The sequence below is a fragment of the Pteropus vampyrus genome, unplaced genomic scaffold, assembly GCF_000151845.1.
Source record: "Pteropus vampyrus isolate Shadow unplaced genomic scaffold, Pvam_2.0 Scaffold25, whole genome shotgun sequence".
Lineage (NCBI taxonomy): Eukaryota > Metazoa > Chordata > Mammalia > Chiroptera > Pteropodidae > Pteropus > Pteropus vampyrus.
The window spans coordinates 11,666,757-11,675,403 of NW_011888806.1; positions in this window are offsets into that span (position 1 = coordinate 11,666,757).

An 8,647-nucleotide genomic window follows, 5' to 3' on the forward strand; every position below is an offset into this window, starting at 1 on the left:
CAGTTCATTAAAAGAATGTAGTCAGTTTGGTCTTGTAAACCTCACAACAGAGGCCTTCAAAGGAAGGGCCAGCTTGGAGCTTTCCACAAATGGCAGCTCCCAGAAGCCATCCTGCCACTCACAGAGAGGGCTCTACTGGAAAGTAAGCGGAGCCATGAGGTGGCCATGACTGGTCACTATTACTTTATTTACGTATAAAACTTTATTTGGATAAATTTCAACCTTGCAGAAGAATTGCAAAAATATGAAAATAATACAAAAAACACTCAAATGTTTTTTATCTAACAATTCACCTATTGTTAACATTTTACTATAGTCATATCATTTTAAAGAATTGTAAAATACACAATATGTAAAATTTGCTATCTTAACCATTTTTAAGTGTACTGTTCAGTGGCATTAAGTATATTCACATTCTTGTGCTACTATCATCACTATCCATTTACAGAAATCTTTCATCTTGCAATGTTGAAACTATGTACCCATCAAACCATACACACTCTGTTTTCCTGAACCATTTGAGAGTAAATTACATGCATCATCATCCTTTACTCCTAGATACTTTCATATATATTTTTCAACAATGGAAATATTATCTTACATAACCCTAATATACTACTCAAGTTTGAATGAGTTTGCAATGATGCAATACTTTGGTCTACCCTTTGTATTTCAATTGTGTTAGTTGATCTGCTAATGCCCTTCATAGCATTTTTCACACAGAATCAAATCTAGCAACAGGTATTGCATTTAGTCACTATGTCTTTTTAGCCTCTTTAATCTGGATTGTTTCCACAGCCTTTCTTTGTCTTTTATGATTTTGACTATTTTAAATAATATATCCCTTCCCCTTTACAAGAGAAACATTCATCTTTTTTTTTTCTGATGTTCCTTATGATTGCACTCAGGTTATGCATTCTAAACTGGAATACAACACACCTGATATGTTCTTCTGAGGGTCTCACATCTGGTGGCACATCATGTCCAGCTGTTCCTCACTGGTGATGTTACATTTGAACACCAGATCCAGGTATTGTCATATTTCTCCACTGTATAATTGCTATTTTTCTTCCTTGCAACTAAGAAATAGGTGAAAAGACACTTTAAGATCATTTAAATATTCCTCATCAAAACTTCTCTTTAGATTTGAACTCTGTTGATATTTCTCACCTGATTCAATCTCATTATAATAGTTGCAAAATAATCATTTTGCGAAATAATCAATCACTCCCTCTACATTTCCTGGTCCACTCTCAACATTCTCTTGTCAGCAAGAGCCCCCCCCCTTCTTCTTGTCTGTCTGTCTGTCTATCATCTCTGTCTGTCTGTCTGTCTGTCTGTCTATCTATCTATCTATCTATCTATCTATCATGTAGTATTAATATGAACTCAAGAATTCTTAATTTTCAGTGATTCATAATAAACTATTTTGGTGCTCAAATTGTACCAGATTTGGCCAGGAAAAGTCTCTTCAAGCTGGCATCTTTGTCCTCGTGACTTGTTCCTATCATTTTTGGAGGTGGGGGGGCACATTTCCTTACTTTCTGACATAACAAGATGTTTTGGGCTCATATATCAATCCTGCTCCAGCTCTGAAATTAATTACTACTACTTCTTACCTAGGTGGCAGCTATAGACTCATGTGAAAATGCTGAAAGGGGGAATTAAAACCTGGGGACAGGAAAACTTTGGGTACCTATATGGCAAAGTAGAGTGGATAAATAATGCAATAATTTGGCAAACAGGTTTGTTATTATGAGAAAAACCAGACCTAGCGTGTAAGTATCCTGTAGCTGTGTTAACAGAGTAGAATAGTGGCTAGTAGCATGGACTCTGGTGTCAGACTACCTGGATTCAAATTTCAGCAGTCATGAGCTAGCTGTATGTTCTTAGATCAAAGACTTAGTTTCTTCATCTGTAAAATGAGATTAGTAATAGTATTAAAAGCACAAAGTGATATAAGGATTAAATTAAATAATCCATTTAAGTACTGAGCAGAATCTATAGCACATAGTGAATGCTCATTATTATCAATACTCTTTGCTGGATTCTTTGTTCTTTTTCATTTTTCCTATTTCAGGTTGAATGACAAAAATAACTATCCATTTCAGTTGAAAACCATTCTGCTGATAGAGTTAATTCTTGTGAGTATACGTGGAGCCGAAAAGACCCTGTGGTGACATAACTTTTGTTTATATATGTGATAGAAAATTTCTAGGAAACTATAACAAATATTAAAATTAAAAACCTTAAAGGGTGTTCAGAAAACAGTTGTGGGAATGCTCACTAGGGGGAGCTATTATAACAAATTATGTAGTGTTCCTTTGAAAAATACTTTTAATATTTTATTGATGTATTTTTGCTGTGAAGTGAAAATTAATAAGTGTTATAGTGTACTTTCATGCAGACTAGAAGTGTGACAGCTGACTGTTTAAAAAGATAGATGTTAATATAATTTGTAGAGAAAAAATATTTAAAAACTGCACTAGGATTTTATTCCAACTTGGCCAAATGGATTTCATAGAAATTGTGAGAGCTAAATAATTAGTAAGGCCATTCAGTTAAATGAAGTTCACATTAAATAGTGTAACAAAAGAAACATTCTCTGAAGTGACTGTAGAAAGTAAAATAAAGAAAGACAAACGACACTTTAAAAGTGGTTCTCCTTACACCGGAAATGAATATAAAATAATATTGAATGTTAACTCTAATTGAAAAATAAAAATTAAAAAAAAAACAATAACTGAAATCGTTTTCCTAAGTCTTGCTCCACCAGAGGGGAGACTTTTAACGGAAGAGGAATGACTTCGAATAAGAAATAATCTGGCAATTTGGTGTGACATAACTGCAGGGAAAGGATCAGTCTGAAAGTCAGGTGACCTGGGTTTGGGGACCAGCTTTCCTGATGTTTGACCCGGGGCAAGTCATTCAGCCTTAGTTACTTCACCTCTAATGGGAGGGGCCTGGGGCTCCAAGGTTCCTTTGAGTTCTAATACTCTAAGAAGCTGACAATAAAAAGCAGTAAACTAGTGTAATTATGTTTAAGGTAGTTATTTGCTTAACTTTTAATATCTTAAGTGTTATAGTCACATGGTCCTTGTTTTGCCCCAGCCAAGTCCTAACCCCAGAATCAGAGTCAAAATTTCTAAGGTGTGATTATTATTTTTTGTTTTGTTTTGGTTCTTTTTGAAGAGCAAGAGAATAGTTTCTTAGAACTGGACTGAGCTGAAGAATGTCTAAGTTGGCTATTTTAGTACAGCTAGAAGAATGGATGGGCTAGAGTTTACAACACAAAGCCAAGTCACCCAACAAAAGAAATACACATTTCTTTAAATAAGATGTTGTATTTTCAACTAAAACTCCGATGTCAATTGTGAATACGTTTAAAATTGGCAGTCCCAAATCCTATCCCCACTTTTTATTTTTTTGAGAAAATGCTTTTTGGTATTTGGAAGATTTTTTAGATCCTATTGAATTATATTTAAAAATACACAGTTCCTTTTTCAATCAAAACTGATTGAATATACCATAACATTAAATTGCTTCTGGTAATTTGCTTGTAAACCAAAATTGCTGAAATTTTCCCATTTGTACCTTTCAAAAAATGATGTATGCATTTGAAGAACTTGTCAGGATCCTGAATTAAAAAACTACATGTAAAAAGACATTTCTGAGACATTTGAGAAAATGTGAACCCTGAAGAATATTTAACGGAATTAAGAAACTACTCTAATTTTCAGGTGTGAAAATGATTATGTAGTTAGGTGGATGTTTTAAAAAGAATCTTTCTCCTCTTTTAGACATATACACCGAAATAATTATAGACATAATGAGATGATGTCTAAGATTTGCTTCCAAATAGCCCAGTGTTTGGGGAGAGAGAAGAGGGTGTGGATATTGATGAAATAAGCTTAGCCCTGAGCTGGTAACTATTAGAGCTGGGTTCTGAGTAGATGGGGGGAAGGTCATTATCTATTCTCTCTACTTTTGCATATTATGAAATTTTTCATAGTAAAAAGTTGAAAACAAATCACATGCCAAAAAAACTCCCAAACCCAACTGTCATTATTTAATAACTTTGAACTTAGTGTGGACCTAAGAAGACATCTTTTACAAGAGAAATTTGCAGTTCCAAGTCTTTTTCTTGATGATTGGGTCTGAATGTGTTAATCAATGCTGCCCTGTCATAGCCCCTGACATAAGGAAAATGCTGAAATGTGATTTTTAAATCATAAAAATGTGCCCATAGTAATAGCTCCATTTTTTGCATAATATTTAAATCAATTCATTGATTTCCAGTTGCCTGATACTCTTATTTCAGTAACAAAATAAACGATACATAGTTCAGTGAAGTTGAATCCATTTGGGTTCATTTGTGCTCAAAGTCTGAAGCCAATTAAGATCTGCTTCTTAGCCATGTGTCAGGGGACAGGGCATCAGTCTCTTCATAAGGCTTGGGTTTTTTTCTTTCTTTTTTTGTACAGTTGCTAACCATGTTTATGAAAAGAGAAATCAAGAGCAGAACTCATCTATGTCCAGCCTTGGTTCTTTGTGTATTTGCATAAAAGAATTATGAATACAAGGAAATGTCTATAAACATCTTTATTAAAAAAAAAGCCACCAATACGTTCTTAGAAAACAAAACTTCTCCTTTTCCGCCTCTATTTCTATGTTTCTCTTTACAACATGACTCGTCTGTACTTGCTGTTTCCAGTTACTTTCCTCATATTCTTCTTTGAACTTACTTTCTTCAGGCTTTTGTCACCACCACTCTGCTTTTGTCAAGGTCATTAATGACTTTCTCTTTGCTAAATCCAAGTGTCAATTCTTAGTCCCCACCTAACTTGACCTATAAGCAACATTCGACATGATTGACCACTCTGTGCTCCCTGATACACTTTTTCACTTCACTTCAGATCACAAGAGTTTGCAGGTTTTTCTTATACTTCACTGGTCACCCCTTCTCAGCCTCTTGTTGGTTCTTCCTCAGATTCTTGATTTTAAAGGCTCAGTTGTCAGTCCTTGAAATCCCTCTCTTCTCTCTCCATGCTCATTATCTTGATAATATCAGATAGTCTCAACTTAGCTCTAAATGTCACATAAATGAAGATGCTCCCAAATTTACATCCAGCCCAGAACTCTCCACATGAATTCAGACTCTTATATTCGACCGCCTCTTTAACATTTTGAATGTAAAAAGGCATCTCAAAATTAACATGTTCAAAATAACTGCTAATCTTCCCACCCCCCCTCAACCTGGTCCACCTGCAGTCCACCTCATTTAAGTAAAAGGCCACTCCATTATTCCAGTTGTTCAGACCAAATCCTAAAGTCATCCTCCCTTCCTCTTATAACCCACATCCAATCCTTCTGTGAATCCTGTTGTTTCTACCATCAAAATACATCAAACTCTGTCTACCTCTCACCATCTCCATGGGTAACCACTCCGATTACTCCTATATTATTTCCAAAGCCTCCAAGCTGGTCTTTCTTTACTCATCTTTGCTGCTTAATAGTCTCTTCTTCATATAGCAGTCAAAGTGGTTCTTTTAATGCTTATATCTGGTCATTCAGTCCTCTGCTCAAAGCTCTTCTGTAGTTACATGATAAGCCACTGCATCTTGCCTATTTCCTCCCCACCACTATCTCTCTTACCGATTTCCTACTACTCTCCCCCTAGTTTAATTTCTGCAGGTACCCTAGCTTCCCTGCTGTTGCTGCACACACAAAGCCTCAGAACCTTTGTGCTTGCTGTGAACCAAGTTCTCCATAACCGCATCAGATATTCACTTGAATTACATTATAGTGGTGAAGCCTTGCCCTGACTACATTATTTAAATTGAACCCTCTACTCTGTCACCCATGGCCTGCATTCTCTATCCCTTTACCTCCTTTTTCTCTATAGTTCATATAGCCCTTTGACATAGTGTTGACTTTTACCTATTTATTTGTTTACTACTTCACTCTTTACCCCACCTCCCTTTAGAATATAAGCTCTGTGTAGACAGGAATTTTTGTAATTTTTTTTTCCACTGCTATATTGTCACTGCCTAGTTCAGAGCCTGACAGTGGATACTTAAATATGGATTGAATGAATCATTGATTGCACAAGTCTGTCACTGAGCATTTCAAGTTCTTCTTGTGTAAATATTATATTGCTAAATATTAATAAATAAAACATTGAACAGAGGAAGATTTAGAATGTCTATATGTAGAAAGGTCTTAGGAGTAATAGCTTGCTTGGAAGAAGAGGAAGTTGCATCTACCTTAAGTCTGAATTTTTATAACAAAAACTATGATTTTACTTGGTTGTATTTCAGCTAAATTGAGGGGGTGGTGATACAGATGAGCAGGAGAAATAAAGTCACCTTATCAAGTTCCTCCTTGGCTTTATCATTTGAATAAGAAAATTTATAGCTTATCAAGAGCCCTTCCATTATTGTTGCTTTTAAATGTCACAACAACCTTCGTGGATAGGTATTCCTATACCCGAGTGATAGATGAGGAGTCTGGGAGCCCTGAGAGGTGAAGGAACTGACACAAGGCTGCAAAGCTACTTGGTGACAGAGACAATTAGAAAAGAGCCCAGCCCTTGCAACAGAGGACATGGAATCGAGTTCTATGTCTTTATCTGTGAGAATGTGTTACTAAAATAGCATAGGGCTTTGGTAAAGTCCCTTAGAATTTGCATATGCGATATTAATAAAACCTACTGAAAATGAAAAATCCTGCCAAAATGTTGTCTGTAATACAGCTTGATAGTTTCATTCTACTGATCCATTAGATTCTTAAGATGTGGAGACAGCCCTAGAATTTTCAATCACATTGTTGCAAGGGCACCTGAGATATCATTTAGTTTATACTGGATATTTTTTCTGACAGGACAGTGACAACAATAACAATTAAAATTATTAAGCACCCACTATCATACAGAGCATGTTGGGCCCATCACAGAGGAATGGGAAACTAGTCTATATTTGAAGGCCTCTACAATGAGAGGAAATTCCACAAATTCTTCCTTGGTGGTCTGTTTTGCTCACTGTGGTTGATCTTCTACTTAATGAGATGAGAAACGTGAAAGTCCTGATCAGATTCCTTGGCACACAATAAGCATGCAACAAAATTATATCTGATCAGGTGGTTTATGGGCCTGACACATTGCACGCATCATCTCCATTTTAAAATGGGCTATCATTTTAAATGCCCATTCTGCAGAGGTTCAGCCATGGGGTAATTTCACATTTCATATCTTAACCTCCCAAAGAATCTGGAAAGAGGCAGGGCGGTAGGCATGGCCCTCTCCCTGCACCTATTGTTCTGTGGACACAGGAGGTGACCCAGGCTCCTCCCTGTGTTGTTTTAAACCACTAAATTCGTGATAATTTGTTCTGACAAGAAATTATTTTTCCAATCACCAATGTCATCAGAAAAGTTTTTAAATATTAAGAAGTGTTCAGGCTCATAGTGGCAAATACAAGTTTTCATGTTTTATTATTGGCAGTAAATACTAACAGTTGTTTGTCTCAAAGTGAAAGGTTTACCTTGTTTATATTTGAGAAAATGCCTGCCAATTGTTCGTTCAAGTAAAAATGGTATATGGAAGGGAAAAGTAGCTATTCAGCTTACAACTTAGCCCAAAATGAGATTTACCACTAGGTGACCGTCATATTTTGGTGTGTACACGTGTTTTATGTACACTTGGAATTTCATTACGTAGAATCTTTAATAGCTAATTACTCAAAAGTCAATATTTAATAAGATTGATAATTATCACAACTTCATTGAGGACATTATTAAGTAAAACTCATTGTGTGGTTTAGATACAATGACTACTAGTACAGCAGGGTGCCACCATCTATATTCATTTTAAGCTAATACCAGTTTAACCACCATTGCTTTTATACCATAAGTGCATACATCAGCACAGTGAAAAAGGTAAAAATGTCTTAGCATTGTTATGAAAATAGTTTTGACCTGGTGGACCCCTCTGAAAAGATTTTGAGCACTCTCAGGCTTCCATGCACCACTCTTTGAGAACCACTGCTCTACTATGATTCAGAACAAAAATTATTTGTTAAATAAGATATTATTTATTAAAAAAACTGATATCTTTCAATAGTTTGGAGGACATTAAAATGCTGCTTACTTTTCAGGTTTTGTACCTCCTAGTTTTAGATGGTTTTTCAGTTTTAAAGTCATATTCTAAAAATATCTTGAAGGAATTCTCTGGTCTCCAGAAAGGAAACCTTTCCAGTATTAAAAATATTTGGAGTAAATTTTTAAAATAAAGCTTGTGGTTGAAAAATGAAGTCATAAGTTTTGAGTAGAACTGGTCCTGCCATCCTAAGTGAAGTATAAGTTCCCTTAAAACCAAACTTATTCTGGGAGGCCTCCTGCAAGCTGTCAAATGCACTGAGGCACAACTGCTGTTGGAGTAGGAACTGGGTGTATGAAGGTCAGAAAGAGGTGGGGAGTGGATTCTAGTTTTATGGAGTGGCCTGTGTAAAGCCTTAGCAGCGAAAGAGTTTAGCATGTTCAAAAAAGTGCAGATAGGTAGTCAGCTGGGAATACTGAGTTGAGTGTGAGGTAGGAAGAGTTGGTAAAGCTGGTAAGAGGTGGCCCTAGAAAGACAAGCAGGAGCCAGAGC